Source organism: Diaphorina citri, unplaced genomic scaffold, assembly GCF_000475195.1.
Source record: "Diaphorina citri unplaced genomic scaffold, Diaci psyllid genome assembly version 1.1 scaffold238, whole genome shotgun sequence".
In the NCBI taxonomy this organism is placed as follows: Eukaryota; Metazoa; Arthropoda; class Insecta; order Hemiptera; family Psyllidae; genus Diaphorina; species Diaphorina citri.
In genome coordinates, this window is record NW_007377675.1 from 44,251 (window position 1) to 71,412 (window position 27,162).

Sequence of the window (27,162 nt, forward strand, 5' to 3'; positions counted from 1 at the left end):
GTAACTCTATGAGCCATAAAATTTCTATCTAGTTGCTGACCTGAGACCTGACTGCCCGAGTACACTTTCTAATAGTTTAGTTCATATGAGTACCCAACTACCCAATCGTATAATGTAATACTCTCAACGTACACAAACGGTTTGTTTTGTCCTAGAATGCGCGACTTTATGAAGTGACCATTGCGTATTCCAACACTAAAGGTAGAGAGATACTTAACATAATGTAAATAACTCAGCACATAATACCTATACAAGTATGCAATTGTGGTATAAGCACAAGAACAATACGGACTTTAGACAATAGTTTACGATAGCACTGTTCTGTTCTTTATTGTGCATTACGTTCATTAAACTCGCGTTCTTCCTTCTTCTTTGGTCTCTCAACGCACGAAATCTAAACCCAATATTTCCCACTCGAATATGGAAACGAGAAACAAAGCATAGAACTTCATTGTATCTTTGTAATGATGCTGTGGGTTTCATCTCTCGAACTATCTACGTGTCAAATTATCCGCCATGTCTGCATGACTGTCTCGGGACTCTCGGGGTTTGAAAATTATTAAGATGTTTCGAATACGTAGACAAGAACATTCAAACTATTCGTGTGTTGTTCCGACATACCGACATTATTACAAAAACAACACAAATATCAAGTTAGTGGAAGCATCTAAAAAACAATCCGGGGAAAAAAACATTAAACATGTCAAAATATTTGTATGATACATTTACTTTACTTCAATTCAAGAGTACCGGAGTAATACCTACGTACTTGTACCTATCTTTGTAATGATGCTGTGGGTTTCATCTCTCGAACTATCTACGTGTCAAATTATCCGCCATGTCTGCATGACTGTCTCGGGGTTTGAAAATTATTAAGATGTTTCGAATACGTAGACAAGAACATTCAAACTATTCGTGTGTTGTTCCGACATACCGACATTAGAACTTCATTGTATCTTTGTAATGATGCTGTGGGTTTCATCTCTCGAACTATCTACGTGTCAAATTATCCGCCATGTCTGCATGACTGTCTCGGGACTCTCGGGGTTTGAAAATTATTAAGATGTTTCGAATACGTAGACAAGAACATTCAAACTATTCGTGTGTTGTTCCGACATACCGACATTCTATTGATGAATAATGAATATCAACACATAACTGTACTTGAATACCTACTTGGCTTGAAACGCGCCATAATTAACCCGCTAGCACACTGGTCAAATTTTTCCTTAATGAATTAGAACTGGTTGACCGTTAACCCTGTGGTGAAACGGCAAGGAGTATTTACAACAGTTAGTCCACGTATTAACATGTGGATACGGATAACTCCCTTCATAGAAAACAATAAAACTTGCCTAGTTCATATACCCAGAACATTATACCCTTTTTTCCGTCTATCATTAGTGTTTTTTCAGACCCAACGGACAGCCCTTGGTTAAATAATGTTTCTGTAATATCCCTTTGTGCTATAGAATCAAAGACAGAATAGGTACCTAGGGGTTAATGCCCACTACTCAAGTAGATTGTACGTTGAATTAAAAATTGCTGATCTAGCCATTCTTTTGAATAATAATACCTGTTAATTGTTATACATTATATTCTGCACGAACAGCACTATAGAGTCCTTTCACCCCAGCAGTAGGCTACTCCATTGTCAGACATTGTTTTAATGGAGCAGTTTCATTTGGGTAAAATTTATGATTAAAAGTTCTTTCTATGAAAAAGTCGTGAAAAATCCAAATCTGAGGTCAAAACTTCGAAAATATAACTGTAAAAGGTCGAAAATTCAATTTTTATTTTCCGTCAGAGTCCTGAACTCTGACGTCAAACTTCAGGAGATGCGCAGAAACGTTCCGTCTATCATTAGTGTTTTTTTCAGACAACGGACAGCCTTGGTTAAATAATGTTTTTGTAATATCCCTTTGTGCTATAGAATCAAAGACAGAATAGGTACCTAGGGGTTAATGCCCACTACTCAAGTAGATTGTACGTTGAATTAAAAATTGCTGATCTAGCCATTCTTTTGAATAATAATACCTGTTAATTGTTATACATTATATTCTGCACGAACAGCACTATAGAGTCCTTTCACCCCAGCAGTAGGCTACTCCATTGTCAGACATTGTTTTAATGGAGCAGTTTCATTTGGGTAAAATTTATGATTAAAAGTTCTTTCTATGAAAAAGTCGTGAAAAATCCAAATCTGAGGTCAAAACTTCGAAAATATAACTGTAAAAGGTCGAAAATTCAATTTTTATTTTCCGTCAGAGTCCTGAACTCTGACGTCAAACTTCAGGAGATGCGCAGAAACGTATGCGCACAAACAGATTAATGCGTTGCCTGCGAGGGAGCTTTGCTCGTAACATTTGATGTGACGTCATCGCGTACGGACGTCAAAGTTCAAGATTTACCGAAATTTTTAAATGGATTTATCTCGGGATCCAGAAGTCGTGGAAGAAAAAGAAAAATTCCGGAATCCCTCATTTTCCCAGCTTTTTGACTTTAAAACATCACCCAAGTAAGCGCGACTGTTCTATTTTAACTTGGATTTTGAGCAATTCAATTCTTTTTGTCAAGTGTGCGTTAACACTTAGCTGTTTGTTGTTTTAATTGAGGATTTATATCTTTGTTACAGATGAAGTTCAGATGAGAGATCATATCATCAATGAGGTAAGAAGCTTTATAGTTTTATTTATTTTATCAAAATTTTCATCAATTTCACAGAGCTTTTTGTCCTATTTTTTTTTTTTTTTTTTTTTTTTTTTTTTTTTTTTTGTGGGATGTATTTACCCCAGCAGTAGGCTACTCCATTGTTAGATATTGTTTTAATTTTAACTTGGATTTTGAGGAATTCAATTCTTTTTGTCAAGTGTGCGTTAACACTTAGCTGTTTGTTGTTTTAATTCTTGTCTATGTTTGTTGTTTTAATTGAGGATTTATATCTTTTTTACAGATGAAGTTCAGATGAGAGATCATATCATCAGTGAGGTAAGAAGCTTTATGGTTTTATTTATTTTATCAAAATTTTGATCAATTTCACAGAGTTTTTTGTCCTGATTTTTTTTTTTTTTTTTTTTTTTTTGCTTAAATAGATGGCAGTGACCATTTTTGAACACCTACTGACTAATACCTAATAATAAAAATAAAAACATACCCACACACATACAGGACAATAACAACTTTTCTCGAGTGGAAATTTCGAAAAGTTGAAATCCGTCAGGTTCATACCACCTGTCTCTAAAGTTCATTTCTCAACCTTGCACAGTATCTTTCCCAACTAAAGTTAACGTAAAACAGCTAGAGCTAGAACCGTGCATTCTTTCACCTAAGATCTAATTTTCCGTATTTCTTTTTATGAAGTTTTCATTACTTTGTGCAGGATACAATTTTGTAACTTTTTTCTTTCCTCATCTCGGTTTTTTTTTTTTTTTTTTTTTGTAAAAAAATAAAGGAATAATAACGTCATAAGACAACATACTTCTAACGACGACGAAGCTTAAGAATAATAACAAAACATGTACTTGATGTCAAATAAAGAGAAAAGATCTCAAGCAGGGTATGTTTTAGTCACGCCTCAAAAGAAAAAAAAAACTACTTTTGCTTTTTTCCATATTTCAATCTTCGATACCTACGTTAATTTATTAGAGAATAGAAGAATAGATAAATAATCAAATCAAACTTTATTTATTCTACTCGTATCCTCACAGGAACAAATTCTTTGGCAACCGCAGCCAGAATATTTTTTAGCAATAAATCAGAAATAAATTTCCATATAACAAGGATGGCGAAATACGAGCGCAGAAAATCCAATGATCAGTGCTCTTGTAAATCTGAAAATTTCCCAAAATGTGGTCAAGGTAGTTCTCATTGAAATTTAGATGGGATTGTTTCGAAATTCGCCGGACGCAACAGGTATCAGTTTTCACATTCTTCCTTTATTTGTACTTCTATTCAAATTGTATCAAAATTTCAAGTTGAACGTATACCTCTATTTGTGCATTTTCTCTTTCACCACATCATCAAGTATTTCTAAATTAATTTCCCCGCCATCCCTTTGGCTTGAAATTTCATTTGATAAAGTTACGTAAAATACCAAAGTTCCTTTTTTTATGCAGAATTTTACCTTGTCTAGTATCGAAATGTTTATTGTGAAGGGAGGTATATCTTTGTGTCTAAACTTTCTATTAAAGTTCATATCTGAGTTTCCCATCATATCATCTGAGTACTGTCAGGAAGTCTACTTCCAAATTTCATATTTTCCGATTTTCCCTATCACAGCGGAAGAGATGCGTTGAAAATTCATGCCAACACCAGTCTTTGTACCTACGGCACCTACCTATTAGTATTATAAAAGTGTACCAACAACATTAAAATGACGTTAACTTTGCATAGACATTTTTCACTTTCATATTTAGACATTTTAATCACATTCACCATTAAAAGTGTACCAACAACATTAAAATGACGTTAACTTTGCATAGACATTTTTCACTTTCATATTTAGACATTTTAATCACATTCACCAAATTACGCGTCAAAGATATTTTTTAAGCTGTTTTAATTTCAGTAAACTCGTACATTGGTTAGTCATGCAACTTAAATGTTTATAATAATATACATAGAAATGGCCCCCATACAAAACAACCATCAGATTAGGTAGCTTTCGTGACTTCGCGAGCAAGTTTAGTTTGGATATAAATATGGATTTTGACACAATTTATTATTCTTTATGAATTTTGAAAATTACAAAGCTATATTATTCAAATACAAAATCCCTTTACTGCCGTTTATATGGCCTTTTCTACCTATTTTACGTTTTATTTGGGCAGCTTACGAACAATTTTAAGAAACACAGCTTCATGATTATGTAAATTAATATTTCGGTATAATAAATAATAGGCAGTATAGACTTGATTACATATGTATACGTTACCTGTATAAATATGTAGGTAGGTACATTCCGTCATAAGATAGATGAGGAGGTACCTGAATTCTAACTTGCAAATGTGCGTGACATGTTAAAGTAACACAAAGTTTGAAGCCACTGAAACCAAAGTTTCTCGAGTTCAAGTCACTTTCTTCCGTGAGGAAAGTTACCTTCCTCTGTGGGGGGTTGGTGGTTCAATCCCGACTGAGGAATAAAATTTCATCCTCATTCCTTCGAGAACGATAACGTGAGGAGGTACCTGAATTCTAACTTGCAAATGTGCGTGACATCTTAAAGTAACACAAAGTTTGAAGCCACTGAAACCAAAGTTTCTCGAGTTCAAGTCACTTTCTTCCGTAAGGAAAGTTACCTTCCTCTGTGGGGGGTTGGTGGTTCAATCCCGACTGAGGAATAAAATTTCATCCTCATTCCTTCGAGAACGATAACACAATCCCTAGGGTTTAGAGTTTAGAGATTGTGGTGAAAACCTCAGACGTTTGGTGGTGATTAATTTAAAGAGATATTTTTATTATTATTATTATCATCATCATTGAAAGTCATTAACTTTCAATGGAGAGTCTACGGGTTCAGATCCCTCTCGAAACATGAAAACCCCAAATAATATCCTCTTTTTTACAACCACCTGACTATAGGCCTGATTTACTGTCTTTAACAACCACAGAAACCAATAATGGATCAATATTGGTTTTGTGTTTAATGTGGTACGTGGTAATTTGGAACCAATGTCAAACAAAAATAAGTTATGCTACTCATGTCACCTCATATTTTGTAAAACAAACAAGCAACATTTTCTCAAGTCTTCTTTTTTAGCTGCTTCTTCTTCTTTCCTATTCCGCTAACATGTTATTTACCATGTTTACAAATATTGACTTACCCACCTCCTGACTTCCACTTCTTTTTTTTTACGGTGCATTCTAACAGTACGTCCATCAGAAACTAGTGCACTTTAGTGAAACGCACATTACAGCCGAAGAAATAGGTATATTTTAAATTACAGCCTTCATTCGGAAATGAAATTATGGGTAAACTAGGTATTGCAATGGATTTTTGTACTTCCTTTATTATAGTTTCGTTCATAGTTCATACATTCGAAAATTTGGTAATTTTGAAACATCCACTAATTTGAGAAGACATCCACTAATTTGAAGTTAAGACATCCAATAATTTGAAGAAAAAAAAAATCCTCTCTCCTCATGTTCTTTTTGAAAAATACATCGTAATATGGTGGCATCCACTAAAACAAGTCAGTTTCAATCATTTCTTACCCTGCATTTACGTTGGTATTTTTGGCACATCCACTAACAACAGCGCATCACATCCAGCTCCGCTCTCTCTCTCTCTCCCCCTCCCTCCCTCTCTCCATCCGGAATTAATTATTTTACTCAGCACATAAGTACTTACTTGAAGAAGATGGAGGAGGAGGAGGAGGAGGAGGAAGGAGAAAAGAAGAAGAAGGAGAAAAAGAAAAGGAGGAAGAAGAAATCTCAACATGTCTAGCATATAGCATACCACTTCCTCTTCCTCTCGTCCTACAACACTTATCAACGCAAGAAAGTAGTCCTCAGGAAAAAAAAAAAAAATGCTTGACCTAGTCTCACTTGTTCCCTGCAGATAAAAAAAAAAAAAAAAAAAAGGAGAAAAGAAGAAGAAGGAGAAAAGAAGAAGAAGGAGAAAAAGAAAAGGAGGAAGAAGAAATCTCAACATGTCTAGCATACCACTTCCTCTTCCTCTCGTCCTACAACACTTATCAACGCAAGAAAGTAGTCCTCAGGAACATCGAGCGAAGAAAGTGTCAAGTAGCCACCACACATAGTCGACGGCCGGCCGTTGCGTCGACTATGTGTGGACACAGCTTTAAGTAGCGTCCATACTATGGTCGATCGACAATAATCGACATCAACGAAAGCATGTCCACAGTCCATACTTCTTTTCTGCCAAATTTTTCGTCTTAGATAAAGGTGTATTCTCCTTTGGGGAAACTTTTAGAAATGGAACCGACTCCGATGGTGGGCCATCTTGGATTGGTTTCATAGATTCATATAAGCTTAACCCATCCTTTAGGACTGTTTGCCCCTACACCTAAGCCTCCTATGTTTTAGTACAAGCGCTATTTTAATTTCCAAAAGGGAACCGGTTTTCCGAAAATTTCCCAAAAGGAAAATGCACCCTAATTTTTTATATCTATAAGTTTCGAGTCGACCCATCAATGTCGATCGACTGTGGTCGACTCTAATGTAAATAGTCGTTTAAACTTCCTCTATTCCAACACTTGGAGGAAACGCTCAATTGCCAGATCAAAATTTCAGTGTCCGGTATTCGAATGGCCTATTATTTGCCATACAATACCTACTCGCTCAAGTACTGTTAATACCCGTGATAATCAACAGTCACTATTGTTTTAGATTACGCTACAAATATGTAAAATACATTTCTCTATGTATTACAATGTAATATGATTAATAACAATTTTATCAGTGTGAACCCTTTATTATCTAGTATTTAGTCTGTGTTTCTATGCACCACGGATGGCATTATTTTAAACCATGTTATTTGTTTTTTCTGTAGTTGTAAATTTGACATGGAAATGACAGTAGCTCGTGTTTTATGCTTGTATCTACTCGGGGATTTTATGTCATACTCTGTTCAAATTAGCTCACTAGGAAAAAAAAAAACTGGAGTTCAGTTAATTTCACATTAGTTAACACACTCGAAAGCGCACGAGATCACTCTAATCTAGGGCATTAAGTCTCCTAAACCTAGACCCAGTAAGGGTCGAATTTTAAAATCGGATTACCTTTTAGGGGCGGTTAGGCTTAGAGTGTTCGGAGAGGTTTTAAGGTTTTTTTTTTTTTTTTTTAAACTACTTTCAGTTCCTGACTTAGTTAGTCCAACTAATTGTCCAACATTACTTTCCCACATAGAATAGCTCTCCTAGAAGCTAATCCTGACCAGGATTAAATGAGAATCCGAGTTTAAAATTCGGCCCTAAGTCTCTTCCTCAGACAGCTCAGACTATTGATTTTCAAGTTGTTGAAATTGATTCGAACTCGAAAAAAAAAAACTGCTTTAAGAAGAACGCATGGATATAAAAATTTCACTTCGAGGCAGATGAGTTAGGTACGAGATTTCGGGGTTAGGGTTATCTTCCTTTTTACCCTGATGCCTACAAATCCTACCTAGTAATTGCTGACTTCAGAGCTTAGAATGTACTTTGTGCTTTATTGCTGTCCTATCACATTAACAAGAAAACAATAATCCCTCTCAACCACAAATATAAGTGACAATGAATCCCACCTTTAGAGATCAAAGTGAATCAAAAGCTTCTTGACTCAGGCATTAGTTTTCATTACATTCGAGATTTGAATGCAACGAAGTTGTAGACTTCCCCAGCAAATTATTTCTCGAGATGAACCTTCTGGATCAGAACACGAGCTTACAATTATCTTGTTCTTCAAATAATCTGACGCTCTCAGTTCCTTAACGCCACGCAGAGGTAAATCTAATCACGTCTGAGGTGTTCCAATGAAAATCTTTCATCATATTTATAAGCTCGTGCTCATATAATATCTAGTGAATACTACGGAGTTCTCCAAGTTTAACTTTAGTAAACATGACGCATGCTATTGAATACCATGGCAGGACCAAGGTATCGGTCCTCAAGATCAATGCTAGGAGCTACTACTACCTAGGTGTGTGAGGTGAATCTGTATAGAGTATAGAGACTGGTACTCTGTTCAGATTGTACATTACACAGTCTAAAGACTAAAGTATTCAAGCATGATTCATGATCAAGGTTTGTCCTTGCTTAATCCGCACATAAGTTTGCAAGTGGCATACGTGAAATATTTATTTATGTTGTTTTTGTAATTACGAGTACATCGCTGCTAGCTCCGTCTCATCAGAATCAATGTCTGCTCGCTGAATTATTTCTCTTTGTTCTATTGTAGTTTGCCATTGCTCTGATCAAATTGATTCTTGCAAAACATTGACGATTCAATTTGAATGTTGCAAAATATTGATTGATTTTTTTCTTGGTTACGGATGTTCAGAAGCCAATGGCATAGTGGTAATAATTTATTAATGGACTAATAATAGAATCTTCAGGGGAATTGAAATTTTCGAACCCAAAAGCGCGCTCGTGTATTTAACCAATGAGGAAAAGGTTATCCTTCCAGGGGCTTATTATTATTAACCCTTCTGTCATGAGAACACAACATAGAACATGATAGAAGTGGTAGGTTATTATTAGTGTCTGGGGCGTTGTCTACCACCTACAGCTAAACCCAGGCACATCTGTTCCTGTCCGGTTAAATTTTCAAACAATTAGGTACCTATGGACAGAATTCAACGCCCTAGTCAGGGTTGATCCTATGTCCACTCAATTTACTAAACGAATGTACTGACCACTAAAAAAAATCTCTACCACTAAATTTTCATTGGATCACTGATTTTAAGCGTCAGTCGGGCGTGGTGAGTAATTGGCTGGGTGACCGTCTGGGCTCACGTCATGTTCTGTTTATAAAGGTTAAAACTCTGCCTCGGGAGGACAATTAGGTTGAATGAAATCCCTGGGAAAATTTCAAAATTTAACCCTAGTCAGCCTCAAATAACGTGGGTTCTTCTTATGCATAATTAACGAGAAGTAGGTATTCACAAATGCAAACATCTCCCGTCTCGTGAAATCTCGTGACTGAAAGCAAGGGGAATTCTTCTCTTCTGAAATGAAGAAGAAGAAAAAGAAGAAGAAGACAGAAAAAACTTTTCTTTTTAGAGATGAGTAGCAAAAAATTCACCTCTCACTTGAGAAGTTCTGGAGAGAAGAAAAAAAAAATCACATATTTTTTTTCATCATGATACATTTCCCAGAAAAATCCCCTACGGCCGCAGACACGATTTCTATTCGAGATGCGCTTTTGTTTCATTCCGGGCGCTCCCTTGTGTTCCTCCCTACCCGACATGTGTCACTATTAGGACACACTCCCCTAGTAGAAGTAGCGTGACCGAAAAATGGTAAATATATAAAAAAATTCGACCTGGAGAGAATGGGGTATCACATTTCCCCCCTTCTCGTTTTAATTATACGTTGAACACAACACTAATAAAATCTCATGGGAGACGTTGCACTGCATACAGCATACTCCTTTTACCTACGGGTCATTACAATATTACAGGTTTTGACTAATTAATAGTTTACGTAATAAAAAGCGCTACTATTCGTATTACTTCAGTGTTTACTTTTCATTGTCACAAATTTGACCTACAAAACCCACTTCTTACCCTTTGGTTATTTAGTTATCTTTTCTACCTGATGAAGTATTTATTCATCATGAATTTATGAACGAATGATCTTTGTTTCGTAATTTACAATTCCAAGAAAACTTTCCATCCCAAGCAGCTCCGGTAAATGTCAGATCTATTTTCACAATTTGCATACCAAATAGACTTGTTTGAATATTCAAAGCGAGCATTTTCAAATTTGCGTAAGCGATCGTCTAACAAGTGGCAATTTCCAAATGAAAATAGTCTTTTGAAGTTTCATTACGCAATATCAAAACTCATAGTAAAGCTTTTCTCACTATTCTTCACTCAATTTGCAAACCCTTCTCACCTTTCCCTCTCACTTTGTGGGATAATTTATTTTCCAAATATTCCTTCCCACTTGTTAACTTGTTGCTCTGTGAGTCTAGGTATTATTCCGGTACTTTCTGTATGTAATTATTTTTCCTCGTAAAGCTTCGAATTTCATACGCGTAATCACCTAGCAACTGAATTCCTCGTACTCATTATCTAGTCGTATTTACATCCATGCATGGAATACATAGCTATCTATAAAGTTAATAATTATGAAGTTTGTATCTAGTATTCTAGTTGAACGAACCAACCACATGCATACAAGTTGAACATGAAAGATTAAACTTTGAATATTTCAAATAAAAAAAAGAACGTGGATACATCTACGGTAAACAAGCGTGAAATAATGCTGTTGGAATTCTAGTGGAATTCCACGAGCTAAAGTTATTTTATCCCGAGTCCTAGCTGAAGTACTTCCAATAGGTGAACTTGGGGTGAAGCCTCATAGCCTCAATCTGGGGGGATAGGGAAGTTCAAGTGCCGGGCAGAATGAGGAGCTTATAGGAGAGGTTTACTAAGGCCTAAGGCCCGTCACACACGTTACAGTCACCAAAGTGTCCTGGGCTACGGCTCAATCTCTGCCCATGTCTATACCGGGCCTTTGAAGACCCAAGTATTCCGACTGTAAAATTTTGAATTCTTAGTTTTACCTATAAGCATAGAAACTTTCTTTTTTGTGGGATCTAACATCTCTACATGATATACCTGCTTCGATAGTGTACCTATTTGTGGTCAAGACGCTCACCAGGTAAACAGAAGGGCGTGGGTTCAATCTCAGCAGCGGTTTGGAATCGACGGCCGGCCGTTGCGTCGACTATGTGTGGACACAGCTTTAAGTAGCGTCCATACTATGGTCGATCGACAATAATCGACATCAACGAAAGCATGTCCACAGTCCATACTTCTTTTCTGCCAAATTTTTCGTCTTAGATAAAGGTGTATTCTCCTTTGGGGAAACTTTTAGAAATGGAACCGACTCCGATGGTGGGCCATCTTGGATTGGTTTCATAGATTCATATAAGCTTAACCCATCCTTTAGGACTGTTTGCCCCTACACCTAAGCCTCCTATGTTTTAGTACAAGCGCTATTTTAATTTCCAAAAGGGAACCGGTTTTCCGAAAATTTCCCAAAAGGAAAATGCACCCTAATTTTTTATATCTATAAGTTTCGAGTCGACCCATCAATGTCGATCGACTGTGGTCGACTCTAATGTAAATAGTCGTTTAAACTTCCTCTATCCCAACACTTGGAGGAAACGCTCAATTGCCAGATCAAAATTTCAGTGTCCGGTATTCGAATGGCCTATTATTTGCCATACAATACCTACTCGCTCAAGTACTGTTAATACCCGTGATAATCAACAGTCACTATTGTTTTAGATTACGCTACAAATATGTAAAATACATTTCTCTTTCTACCACCTACAGCTAAACCCAGGCACATCTGTTTCTGTCCGGTTAAATTTTCAAACAATTAGGTACCTATGGACAGAATTCAACGCCCTAGTCAGGGTTGATCCTATGTCCACTCAATTTACTAAACGAATGTACTGACCACTAAAAAAAACTCTATCACTAAATTTTCATTGGATCACTGATTTTAAGCGTCAGTCGGGCGTGGTGAGTAATTGGCTAGGTGACCGTCTGGGCTCACGTGACTCACGTCATGTTCTGTTTATAAAGGTTAAAACTCTGCCTCGGGAGGACAATTAGGTTGAATGAAATCCCTGGGAAATTTTCAAAATTTAACCCTAGTCAGCCTCAAATAACGTGGGTTCTTCTTATGCATAATTAACGAGAAGTAGGTACCTATTCACAAATGCAAACATCTCCCGTCTCGTGAAATCTCGTGACTGAAAGCAAGGGGAGTTCTTCTCTTCTGAAATGAAGAAGAAGACGGAAAAAACTTTTCTTTTTAGAGATGAGTAGCAAAAAATTCACCTCTCACTTGAGAAGTTCTGGAGAGAAGAAAAAAAATCACATATTTTTTTTCATCATGATACATTTCCCAGAAAAATCCCCTACGGCCGTAGACACGATTTCTATTCGAGATGCGCTTTTGTTTCATTCGGGGCGCTCCCCTACCCGACATGTGTCACTATTAGGACACACTCCCCTATTCGAAGTAGCGTGACCGAAAAATGGTAAATGTATAAAAAAAATTCGACCTGGAGAGAATGGGGTATCACATTTCCCCCCTTCTCGTTTTAATTATACGTTGAACACAACACTAATAAAATCTCATGGGAGACGTTGCACTGCATACAGCATACTCCTTTTACCTACGGGTCATTACAATATTACAGGTTTTGACTAATTAATAGTTTACGTAATAAAAAGCGCTACTATTCGTATTACTTCAGTGTTTACTTTTCATTGTCACAAATTTGACCTACAAAACCCACTTCTTACCCTTTGGTTATTTAGTTATCTTTTCTACCTGATGAAGTATTTATTCATCATGAATTTATGAACGAATGATCTTTGTTTCGTAATTTACAATTCCAAGAAAACTTTCCATCCCAAGCAGCTCCGGTAAATGTCAGATCTATTTTCACAATTTGCATACCAAATAGACTTGTTTGAATATTCAAAGCGAGCATTTTCAAATTTGCGTAAGCGATCGTCTAACAAGTGGCAATTTCCAAATGAAAATAGTCTTTTGAAGTTTCATTACGCAATATCAAAACTCATAGTAAAGCTTTTCTCAATATTCTTCACTCAATTTGCAAACTCCTCTCGCCTTTCCCTCTCACTTTGTGGGATAATTTATTTTCCAAATATTCCTTCCCACTTGTTAACTTGTTGCTCTGTGAGTCTAGGTATTATTCCGGTACTTTCTGTATGTAATTATTTTTCCTCGTAAAGCTTCGAATTTCATACGCGTAATCACCTAGCAACTGAATTCCTCGTACTCATTATCTAGTCGTATTTACATCCATGCATGGAATACATATAGCTATCTATAAAGCTAATAATTGTGAAGTTTGTATCTAGTATTCTAGTTGAACGAACCAACCACATGCATACAAGTTGAACATGAAAGATTAAACTTTGAATATTTCAAATGCTATCTATAAAGTTAATAATTATGAAGTTTGTATCTAGTATTCTAGTTGAACGAACCAACCACATGCATACAAGTTGAACATGAAAGATTAAACTTTGAATATTTCAAATAAAAAAAAGAACGTGGATACATCTACGGTAAACAAGCGTGAAATAATGCTGTTGGAATTCTAGTGGAATTCCACGAGCTAAAGTTATTTTATCCCGAGTCCTAGCTGAAGTACTTCCAATAGGTGAACTTGGGGTGAAGCCTCATAGCCTCAATCTGGGGGGATAGGGAAGTTCAAGTGCCGGGCAGAATGAGGAGCTTATAGGAGAGGTTTACTAAGGCCTAAGGCCCGTCACACACGTTACAGTCACCAAAGTGTCCTGGGCTACGGCTCAATCTCTGCCCATGTCTATACCGGGCCTTTGAAGACCCAAGTATTCCGACTGTAAAATTTTGAATTCTTAGTTTTACCTATAAGCATAGAAACTTTCTTTTTTGTGGGATCTAACATCTCTACATGTTATACCTGCCTATTTGTGGTCAAGACGCTCTCCAGGTAAACAGAAGGGCGTGGGTTCAATCTCAGCAGCGGTTTGGAATTTTGTCCTCTACATTGTTTGATGATTCGACCACAATAATAGCAAGCCTACTGCTGGGGTAAAATAATTCTTCAGTCCTATTCGAGCAGTATAAATAAGCATTAAAGGAGGGAGAGTGAGTGTTTTATCAACTGGGTTCATAGTTTTGTTTTAGTTGTTAACACATTTCAGAGATCTCAGACACACAGGATATGAAATATGTTATCATTTCATTTCCAGACAGATTATTTCTCAACTGACGAAATGTTGTACGAGTACATGGAATAATGCTCTTGAAATGGGCATGTCCAGTATAAATAAGCACTAAAGGAGGGAGAGTGAGTGTTTTATCAACTGGATTCATAGTTTTGTTTTAGTTGTTAACACATTTCAGAGATCTCAGACACACAGGATATGAAATGTGTTATCATTTCATTTCCAGACAGATTATTTCTCAACTGACGAAATGTTGTACGAGTACATGGAATAATGCTCTTGAAATGGGCATGTCGAACTCCATGTATGTTACATTGAAACTTAGACTGCCCTAATAAATAACTTTAGCACTCAAATTTATTGCCATATGCAAAATAGACAGACAAGTGTGTATATCTTCGAAACATTCATTTATCCTAGTGAAGTATAGGTGAGTCTGAACATTGAACATTATGCAAGTGCAATTTACCTAACATTGTTCTTGGTAATATGCTCTATTCAACAGGTAGATGAATAAATTGTTCCTCCGACATTAACATTTGCTTGACATTTGTAAATTAAACTATTTTAATCATCGTTTTATATGAGGTTTTGAGGGTTCACTCCATTTTTTTTTTTTTTTTTTTTTTTTTAAATTTATCACCGCATATCTGTCTACTTTAGATAGATAAGTATTACATATTACTTTGTACACCGTTTATCTTGTCTTCTGTAGGAGCTATCTCTATTTATATCTCAGGAGAATGTTAGATATAACTGAAGATATTTATGTCACAATTTAGACATCCCACACTCTATTCCAAAAATACTACTTTCACAATTACTTGTCTTTTCTTTTTTCAAATGCTTTTCTTTCTCTCAAATGAGTATAATAAGGAAGGACACCAACGTTTCATTGGAGGAGTAGCCACGGATACGTCATATTGTGAGAGAAGATTGAGTAATTACCAATGTAATTTTCGCCAATTTTAAGACTATCAAGGCGGTTTCGGACAAATTTTGACTATTCCAACTATTGGACTAACAAAGGCGGATGACATATCAAGCTTATAACGTTTCATTGGAGGAGTAGCCACGGATACGTCATATTGTGAGAGAAGATTGAGTAAATACCACTTTATAATTTTCACCAATTTTAAGACTATCAAGGCGGTTTCGGACAAATTTTGACTATTCCAACTATTGGACTAACAAAGGCGGATGACATATCAAGCTTATAATAATAACAGACTCTTGAGTGAACGGTAACCACTAGGAGAGGTCAACGGGGCGTTCTCTACCACCTAACCTTAAGATCTCAATTATTATGTGGTCAATTTCTCAAATAAATGAGGATGAAATTCCATGCCACGGTTGGGATCGAACCCGCGCCCTCTTGTTTCTGTCCAGTCACCCGTTTAGGTGGACGAAATGCTCGACGTTGCTTATCTAAAATGATCTACAAGGCGATTACCTAACGTCATAATTCAAGAGGTTTCTCTTGAGATAAAGTCTCCACCTTTTGGCAAGTATGGTTATGGAACTTGTCACCCGGAACTTAGCTATACTGCTGTAGGTAGATACCAACCTTGTAAATTTGATCTAGTTTAAAATCAACTTGGAGAATGCGATTAGCGCTCGATATAAAGCTACTGTACTTTTTGAATTCATTGAAATATGTACTTGATTGGCTCGTGGATTTTTTTTTTTTTTTTTTTTTTTTTTTTTTTTTTTCAATTAATGTAGCCAATACTACTTGTACGTATACGCTGTGTTTATTGAACGCATTTTTATTGCAAATTCCAGAAGAGATACTTCTAACTGTAGATCCGTATTCGTATTGTACCAATCGAAAGTTGAAGATCTGTGTGTACCCGATTGTAAAATTCACCTCAACATTGCGACAAGAATGTTTGCTGGGATTTAAATAACAATCAATCAACAAATCAATAAAGCACTAGTACAGGGCACTGCAGGTTAATTTTTTATATCTATAAGTTTCGAGTCGACCCATCGATGTCGATCGACTGCGGTCGACTCTAATGTAAATAGTCGTTTAAACTTCCTCTATTCCAACACTTGGAGGAAACGCTCAATTGCCAGATCAAAATTTCAGTGTCCGGTATTCGAATGGCCTATTATTTGCCATACAATACTCGCTCAAGTACTGTTAATACCCGTGATAATCAACAGTCACTATTGTTTTAGATTACGCTACAAATATGTAAAATACATTTCTCTATGTATTACAATGTAATATGATTAATAACAATTTTATCAGTGTGAACCCTTTATTATCTAGTATTTAGTCTGTGTTTCTATGCAGCACGGATGGCATTATTTTAAACCCATGTTATTTGTTTTTTCTGTAGTTGTAAATTTGACATGGAAATGACAGTAGCTCGTGTTTTATGCTTGTATCTACTCGGGGATTTTCCACGGATGGCATTATTTTAAACCATGTTATTTGTTTTTTCTGTAGTTGTAAATTTGACATGGAAATGACAGTAGCTCGTGTTTTATGCTTGTATCTACTCGGGGATTTTATGTCATACTCTGTTCAAATTAGCTCACTAGGAAAAAAAAAAACTGGAGTTCAGTTAATTTCACATTAGTTAACACACTCGAAAGCGCACGAGATCACTCTAATCTAGGGCATTAAGTCTCCTAAACCTAGACCCAGTAAGGGTCGAATTTTAAAATCGGATTACCTTTTAGGGGCGGTTAGGCTTAGAGTGTTCGGAGAGGTTTTAAGGTTTTTTTTTTTTTTTTTTAAACTACTTTCAGTTCCTGACTTAGTTAGTCCAACTAATTGTCCAACATTACTTTCCCACATAGAATAGCTCTCCTAGAAGCTAATCCTGACCAGGATTAAATGAGAATCCGAGTTTAAAATTCGGCCCTAAGTCTCTTCCTCAGACAGCTCAGACTATTGATTTTCAAGTTGTTGAAATTGATTCGAACTCGAAAAAAAAAAACTGCTTTAAGAAGAACGCATGGATATAAAAATTTCACTTCGAGGCAGATGAGTTAGGTACGAGATTTCGGGGTTAGGGTTATCTTCCTTTTTACCCTGATGCCTACAAATCCTACCTAGTAATTGCTGACTTCAGAGCTTAGAATGTACTTTGTGCTTTATTGCTGTCCTATCACATAACAAGAAAACAATAATCCCTCTCAACATTTCCGCACAAATTTAAGCGACAATGAATCCCACCTTTAGAGATCAAAGTGAATCAAAAGCTTCTTGACTCAGGCATTAGTTTTCATTACATTCGAGATTGGAATGCAACGAAGTTGTAGACTTCCCCAGCAAATTATTTCCCGAGATAAACCTTCTGGATCAGAACACGAGCTTACAATTATCTTGTTCTTCAAATAATCTGACGTTCTCAGTTCCTTAACGCCACGCAGAGGTAAATCTAGCTTGGAAATCACGTCTGAGGTGTTCCAATGAAAATCTTTCATCATATTATAAGCTCGTGCTCATGTAATATCTATTGAATACTACAGAGTTCTCCAAGTTTAACTTTAGTAAACATGACGCATGCTATTGAATACCATGGCAGGACCAAGGTATCGGTCTTCAAGATCAATGCTAGGAGCTACTACTACCTAGGTGTGTGAGGTGAATCTGTATAGAGTATAGAGACTGGTACTCTGTTCAGATTGTAGAAGGTATAAAATATTCAATGTATCCAAATTTATTCGCGTTATACGCCAAATTAGCGGTCCTTTTATTGAATTTACTCCTTTATCTCTCGCTTACTTTTCTTTTGCTTACTATCTCTCGCTTTTGCTGTCTGTTTTCCTCTAAATTCTTTCAAATATCTCATTCTAAAAGTGGTTAATGTAGCCAATACTACTTGTACGTATACGCTGTGTTTATTGAACGCATTTTTATTGCAAATTCCAGAAGAGATACTTCTAAGTGTAGATCCGTATTCGTATTGCACCAATCGAAAGTTGAAGATCTGTGTGTACCCGATTATAAAATTTACCTCAACATTGCGACAAGAATGTTTGCTGGGATTTAAATAACAATCAATCAACAAATCAATAAAGCACTAGTACAGGGCACTGCAGGTTCAAAAAAAAAAAAAACTGCCTTTTCATAGAATTGAAAGTGTTAGGTATGAAGGTATAAAATATTCAATGTATCCAAATTTATTCGCGTTATACGCGAAATTAGCGGTCCTTTTATTAAATTTACTCCTTTATCTCTCGCTTACTGTTCTTTTGCTTACTATCTCTCGCTTTTGCTGTCTGTTTTCCTCTAAATTCTTTCAAATATCTCATTCTAAAAGTGGTTAATGTAGCCAATACTACTTGTACGTATACGCTGTGTTTATTGAACGCATTTTTATTGCAAATTCCAGAAGAGATACTTCTAACTGTAGATCCGTATTCGTATTGTACCAATCGAAAGTTGAAGATCTGTGTGTACCCGATTGTAAAATTCACCTCAACATTGCGACAAGAATGTTTGCTGGGATTTAAATAACAATCAATCAACAAATCAATAAAGCACTAGTACAGGGCACTGCAGGATAAAATTTCACCAATAAACCATTGAACTCATGGTAATCCAAGATTTTTATTTGCATGGACAGCTTGTTTTCCTTTCTGGCTTGGCACACACAACACTGCAAATCATATGCTTCCATTCATACCCTAACAGAAGAATTGTTGCTGTTTTTTGGCAAGAGTTTGAATTTATCGATTTTGATTTTATCTGTGAAATACGGACGATGTTCTTGTGTGGTTGAATGCGCTGGAATTTTACTATTGAGTACCGACATGACAATACCCATATAGGTAATGTCCAGTCCATAAGATTCCTGTTCTTGTAGCTATAGAGTTTTACCATCATTAGCTTCTAACAGACAACTGACGATACGTAGGTATTTGTAGGGTATTCTTGCATTCCATGTTCAAAAGTACAAATTATGAGATACATGCTATTCGGTCTTTACTTCTTTATTTGAGTCAAAGTTTAGAAGATATAAATCGAACTGATTGACTTGAAAGTTGACAGAATTTGGTATCTTGAATGACAATCAATTGTCATGCTTTAAATTTTGATACATTTTCATTTATATTTTAATAAAAGCATGGTTGTTTTTCGTGGAAAAAATGCTTCTTCACAGCTCCTAACTTGAGAATTCTTTGCTTTCTGTTTCAGGAGTTCATGTAACGCCACAAGAAGAATTCAAGTTATTTCGGCTGTGATAAAAATGTACGATAAGTAAGTCTATTCGCATAAAAATGTTTTAGTTCATGTGTCATCTCCTCCCAAGAACGATTTCTAACGTAGATGTCCCAGTTCCTATAATCACACTCGCAGTCTCCGCAGTCACATTCATATTGATGACGGCATGATGCAGGCAACTCACATTAACAAGTTTTCACCTTGTTATTAATTTCAAATAAGAGAAAATACTGTGACATATTTCACGTAATCTCATTGTTGTTCAGGTATCTCGTATTGTCAGATACCATCATTTTGTTCTTGCTCATCTAACTCATCTTCAATCATCGCCTAGAAATGGTGACTGTTATAAGCAAATCATCTAACGTATCAATATCTCAGGTGTACAGTTATTGCATTATTAGAAGGCCAGTTTACTAGTTAACTATGGCAAGAATAGGAGTAGTTCGCGAGAGTTAACCCGTTCAATGGGATGAATGTTTCTCAGACAGTACGACGAATCTGGGTACAATTCAGGAAATAAAATGTACAGGACTACAGGTCCCTCGGGTCCCATTTAAGTATTTCTCGAAGTGTTTGCTGAGAAACACCGAGAGTGAACCTAACTCTTACGTTCGTAGTCGTGAAAGCCTGGTAAGCAGGAAGGTGTGGGTTAAAATCCCAGTCAAGTCTGAAGCTCCCAAGGCCCAAATTTAGAGGTAAAGTCAAAAGGGAATTTAGAGAGAACAGGTGGAGAAGCGGCCATGGGAAAATGTGACCCTCAAGTAGAAATTTTAAAGCGGTGAGCAGTAATATGAAGAAATGATGAAACTGATCACTTTTGACCAAGACTTTTGCAGGTCTCTGCATGCATGTTCTTTAAATTTGGGGATCCAAAGAATCGCTCCTCAGAAAACTTCCCTCCTAGGACCAAATAATGCGCTGTATAGACTACTCCCTTCAGTAGGGTAGCCCTTATTTTACCAATGTTCGAAACAAAGATGATTTCAAAACAGGTCCAAAATGTGTTAAATCCAGGCTGGTGGTGGATAAATAATTCTGCATTGTCTGGATTCTGACTGATTACATTACAAGATGGACATTGAACATAATAGGATATGGAATATCAATGTGTTCAGAAGTATCACTCTATGTGACAGCCTATTACATATTATTCTAAGTAAATTAAAATCATTTGCAAGTCCTTCAAGCGAATCTTGTCACGGGAATATTGTCATGGAACTTGTTGTATTGAGTGTTGCATTGTGTTCACATGCAATCCTCATGGATAAATTATATTGTGGTCATCTTAACTGTAAGTCAGATAACTTGGTGTTATTCAATACCAATCTTAGATGTGTCATACTTTTGATCATATCTACCTATAATGGTGATTGTTAAAGTGCCGAAGTACCAGTACATGTAATCTATTTATACCTTCTTTCGACATTACCAATGGAAATTTTCAATGGCACAGACACCTGTAGAAAGTTCACTAGCACCTAGTGCCTAGTAGGTTTTTAGACATTTATAGCCTGTTGATGGGCCGATTCTATTAGTCAAAGGTTCGTATTCACAAAGGTTTTTAAACGAGGTCCCTAAATATTTAAGTGTTCAAGACTGGACGTGCACTTTAAATTTAATTTACCAGAAGTTTTAAACGAGCCCCTGAGGAGTACCTATTAATAAAGGTCCAAAGTCCATTGAGAGGCGCTTCCTTCGAAATTCTCTTGGATCGTCTTGGATGGGGATTTTAATAGTTTTGTGGCGCCATTTATTAGCCATAATAATTATATTTAATAGTGATACATTGAGTTTCAGAATACTAAAGACCTTCAGTTCAATAATCTAGGGCTAACACATGAAGAATCTAGTTAATTAACAGTGCGTAAAGTGTAGTCCGAAGTCTAGGAATACTTAATGATGAGCAATGAAACCGACGTCATAAACAATCTTCTTCGTCCATGTTACTGATTTGTAATTAGAATGTATCACAAATATGAGTGTAACTTCGAATAGTGCTCGTACTTTGGGAATATACGAATATGTCAACCTTTTCGTAATTCGTGGTTGAATGCTCACTTCTCTTGGGTAAGTCTGATTGCATAGATTTTTTGACAGAAGTCATGATGATGTAGCTAAGTTTTCATAAATTTCATAATAATTTAATAATTCACTAACATTTGACTAACTTAAACATGATGTAATATTGTCCATGATCATTTAAATTAAGTTGGTACTTATTACATGTATGAACATCATTTTATTTGTCTAATTAGGTAACTACTACATTTATTGAGGAGGACAAACTGTACTGTGTACACTGTAGGTAGGTACCTACCTACTGCAAACATTGCTTGTTGTAGGTTATTATAGTTATTACTACCTATTATTGGATTTACCTACGTACGAGTACATAGGTACTCTCGTACATTTAGAAACTTATCAATGATATTTAGTTTCTAAGGCCAATGTGTTTCCTATCAAACCCATTTGTTGCCGAAATTTCCCGGAACATTATTAGAAAAATTTCCCGGAACATTCTGTTCAGTGCTATTGACATTGCTGATACTACTTAGTGGCTCTTCAAATGTTTCGATCAAATGATTAATAGTGAAACTTCAAGAAGTGTTAATGTCTGGAAGATTAAATCTGTTCAATGCTATTGACATTGCTGATACTACTTAGTGGCTCTTCAAATGTTTCGATCAAATGATTAATAGTGAAACTTCAAGAAGTGTTAATGTCATTTTTGAACATAGAATACTTATTTTGCAGTGGCGTAGCGTGGTCTAAATTCAAGTGTAAGGCGTGTAGGGTATCTACTAATTTCCATCATCCATGCTCTTCATGGATTGGCATAATTAATGTCATTTTTGAACATAGAATACTTATTTTGATATTTTTCCCCATAGGTAACAGTCTACTACTGTTATATACCATCCCTTTGATAACTTATCCATCCTTTTGATTTTTATTTTTTGTTTTAATACAGATAAAAAAAATCTCGTTAGTCTAGTCTAGACCTTGTTTCTAGACTTAATTATTGCTTCAGGTTCATCTACCTCAATTCAAATCGGCACATACAAAAGTCAGCCCAAACTAACTTTGCGGAAAAAAGGCGGTTCCTAATTTAATATGAATCCACATGCTGTCTTTCGAAAGCCTTTGAAAATTTAATCCACTATAACCTACCCATTGTCCTATCAGATATTAGGACAAAAGGCAGACATAATATGTAGACAAAATATATACAATGTATATACCTGCTTCGATAGTGTACCTATTTGTGGTCAAGACGCTCACCAGGTAAACAGAAGGGCGTGGGTTCAATCTCAGCAGCGGTTTGGAATTTTGTCCTCTACATTGTTTGATGATTCGACCACAATAATATTTGTAGGGTATTCTTGCATTCCACGTTCAAAAGTACAAATTATGAGATACATGCTATTCGGTCTTTACTTCTTTATTTGAGTCAAAATTTAGAAGATATAAATCGAACTGATTGACTTGAAAGTTGACAGAATTTGGTATCTTGAATGACAATCAATTGTCATGCTTTAAATTTTCCGAGAGTTAACCCGTTCGATGGGATGAATGTTTCTCAGACAGTACGACGAATCTGGGTACAATTCAGGAAATAAAATGTACAGGTCCCTCGGGTCTCATTTTTAAGTATTTCTCGAAGTGTCTGCTGAGAAACACCGAGAGCGAACCTAACTCTTACGTTCGTAGTCGTGAAAGCCTGGTAAGCAGGAAGGTGTGGGTTAAAATCCCAGTCAAGTCTGAAGCTCCCAAGGAAGTAAGTCTGATAAAAATAATAATAGAAACACCTGCCTAGATATCTACCAATCAGCACTCCCTATATTTTTACTCGATTTTTTCTTCAATTTTCCTTTTTTTTTATCATGATCTTGCTTGTTAATTAAATGAGCAGACTTTTCTTTTCGTTTTCATTCCCAAGAACGTGAATTTCTTTGGACCAGCTAAAAGGAAACAATGTAGTGTAATAAAATCATACTTGCTAAGATACCTACGTAGGATTTTTACTTAAATTTTCTTTCAAAGGCGTAGGTAGAAGAAAAAGTGTATCAGGAAAAAATAGGAAAATATCTAAGAAGCCCTCGAAGGCACCAATACAGTATCAATTATTCAGGAAATCATTCACCTGCTAAGTAGATCAAGTTTTTTTTCTATGTATCAGAGGAAAAAAAAAATAGGGAAATATCTAAGAAGCCCTCGAAGGCACCAATACAGTATCAATTATTCAGGAAATCATTCACCTGCTAAGTAGATCAAGTTTTTTTTCTTCACTCGTCAACATCTTTCTGTTTTAAAATTAACTTTGACGTCAGATTAATAGCTTTCAGAAGGTCGGTCATTGGAAAGGAATAGAGTAGATTAGAAAAGAGTGAGTAGATTGTTTTACCTAAAATTTTGTAATACCATTGTTGGCTCTTAAATCTAAAAAAGCTTACACACCTAACTATACTACAGTAACTTTCTAGTAGATAATTATTTATTTTATTTTTTTATTTATTTATTTCATAACCATATTTTACAATGTAGGAAATTAGGGGGTAGGTATAAACTTAGACTTATGAAAGTAAAATGTATAAAACAATAATAATACAATAATGCATAATAATGTAAATACATAAACATGAGTAATACCTTTATGCTTAAATTGTACATGTGTTTAGGAATAATGGAACTTTTGTCAGCCTCATCCTGGTACTATCAGACAGGCATAAACAAAGTAGAAAACATTCAATTCCACTCTATTCTAGCACAGTATGTCATGCTGACAATCGATTGATCTGTCTGTACCAGACCATAGAACAGGGAGTTAGCTCCATCATTAACACCATTCAGAATGGAATCCACAAACATGGTTAGCTCAGCAATCTTCAAAATCTTCTGCACCTATTAATTAATGACATGATAGGTGTCATGTTGAGGCAATACCGTAAAGCGCACAGCTCCTGCGGTTTTACCATCGAAGATCTGTTGGTTTGGCAATTACCTACCCTTAGATGTTTTTTTTTATTCCTTTTCTCTCTCTTTTTTTAATATTTTAATTCTCAAAATCTTCTTTTTTTCATTCTTTGTATTAACTCTACATTTTCCTTTATTTTATTTGTCTCTCTTCATTTTCGTTCTTTTCTTTTCTTTACAATGTGTGGACTAAAGTGTGTTCAGAACGACTATTCTTAGGGTGCTAGATTTCAATATTATTTTGTCCTAGCCAGTCCCTCAATTTTAATTTAAAAAGTTTATCAAGTGCAAAATTTCTTATTTCTTCAGGAACGTTCTGATAAAGTTTGACTCCCAAATCGCTCCTCAGAAAACTTCCCTCCTAGGACCAAATAATGCGCTGTATAGACTACTCCCTACAGTAGGGTAGCCCTTATTTTACGAAAGTTCGAAACAAAGATGATTTCAAAACAGGTCCAAAATGTGTTAAATCCAGGCTGGCGGTGGATAAATAATTCTGCATTGTCTGGATTCTGACTGATTACATTACAAGATGGACATTGAACATAATAGGATATGGAATATCAATGAATAATAATAACAGACTCTTGAGTGGACGGTAACCACTAGGAGAGGTCAACGGGGCGTTCTCTACCACCTAACCTTAAGATCTCAATTATTATGTGGTCAATTTCTCAAATAAATAATGGTGATTGTTAAAGTGCCGAAGTACCAGTACATGTAATCTATTTATACCTTCTTTCGACATTACCAATGGAAATTTTCAATGGCACAGACACCTGTAGAAAGTTCACTAGCACCTAGTGCCTAGTAGGTTTTTAGACATTAGCCTGTTGATGGGCCGGTTCTCAAAGGTTCGTATTCACAAAGGTTTTTAAACGAGATCCCTAAATATTTAAGTGTTCAAGACTGGACGTGCCCTTTAAATTTAATTTACCAGAAGTTTTAAACGAGCCCCTGAGGAGTACCTATATTAATAAAGGTCCAAAGTCCATTGAGAGGCGCTTCCTTCGAAATTCTCTTGGATCGTCTTGGATGGGGATTTTAATAGTTTTGTGGCGCCATTTATTAGCCATAATAATTATATTTAATAGACGGTGGGTTTTGAGTCAGCTATGTGTGATACATTCCTAGGGTGTATCATGCCCATGATTAATTCACCGGGTATGGAGTTTGATATACATACGCGACTTGAAAAAGTTCATACTGGATAAATATTCACTTCAAACTTCATAGTGATAGATTGAGTTTCAGAATACTAAAGACCTTCAGTTCAATAATCTAGGGCTAACACATCAAGAATCTAGTTAATTAACAGTGCGTAAAGTGTAGTCCGAAGTCTAGGAATAGTTAATGATGAGCAATGAAACCGACGTCATAAACAATCTTCTTCGTCCATGTTAGTCATGTTACTGATTTGTAATTAGATAGTATCACAAACATGAGTGTAACTTCGAATAGTGCTCGTACTTTGGGAATATACGAATGTGTCAACCTTTTCGTAATTCGTGGTTCTCTCATGGGTAAGTCTGATTGCATAGATTTTTTGACAGAAGTCATGATGATGTAGCTAAGTTTTCATAAATTTCATAATAATTAATAATTCACTAATATTTGACTAACGTAAACATGATGTAATATTGTCCATGATCATTTAAATTAAGTAGGTATACCTATTACAAGTATACTTATTACATGTATGAACATCATTTTATTTGTCTAATTAAGTAGCTACTACATTTATTGAGGAGGACAAACTGTACTGTGTACACTGTAGGTAGGTACCTACCTACTGCAAACATTGCTTGTTGTAGGTTATTATAGTTATTACTACCTATTATTGGATTTACCTACGTACGAGTACATAGGTACTCTCGTACATTTAGAAACTTATCAATGATATTTAGTTTCTAAGGCCAATGTGTTTCCTATCAAACCCATTTGTTGCCGAAATTTCCCGGAACATTATTAGAAAATGGAAGATTAAATCTGTTCAATGCTATTGACATTGCTGATACTACTTAGTGGCTCTTCAAATGTTTCGATCAAATGATTAATAGTGAAACTTCAAGAAGTGTTAATGTCATTTTTGAACATAGAATACTTATTTTGCAGTGGCGTAGCGTGGTCTAAATTCAAGTGTAAGGCGTGTAGGGTATCTACTAATTTCCATCATCCATGCTCTTCATGGATTGGCATAGACAAGTATAACAAGGTACCTACTACCTACCTACCTTCCCAGTTCCACACTCGCCTTAGTATGCCTGATAATCCTGACTAGGAAAATTGTTCAACTATAAAAAAAAAAAAAAATGTGTACTTTAAATACCCATAAACATTGCATGGAACGCACGGTTTAGGAGTTATAAGCAAAAAACTGACAAAAGTGCGAAATTTCGGCCGTTTTCTGGCGGTTTTTCCGCCGCCAAATGTTCTCCCCTGAACTCTCGAGTTCTCAAATTTTTGGTATTACAATTTCGCCTAAAGATCCTATGAACAAGAAAGTTGTTTACCCTAATTATTGCAAGGTGGACTTCCCCTATTTCTATTAAACTGATTTTAA

The 27,162-nt window shown here is 35.8% G+C and overlaps 1 protein-coding gene across 5 annotated transcripts in view; it reads left to right on the top strand.

Moving 5' to 3' along the window:
* LOC103506484 overlaps positions 1-27,162 on the top strand; it is a 45,822-nt gene that overhangs the window by 11,130 nt on the left and 7,530 nt on the right. For 2 of the 5 annotated variants that reach the window (XM_026821532.1, XM_008470872.3), the window contains exons 2-3: positions 2,636-2,670; positions 19,596-19,658. The gene's annotated coding sequence lies outside the window, so the exon portion shown is untranslated. Of the gene's footprint in view, positions 1-2,635; positions 2,671-2,953; positions 2,989-19,595; positions 19,659-27,162 lie in introns of all 5 variants that reach the window. The other 3 variants (XM_026821533.1, XM_026821529.1, XM_026821531.1) reach the window with 2 other exon arrangements.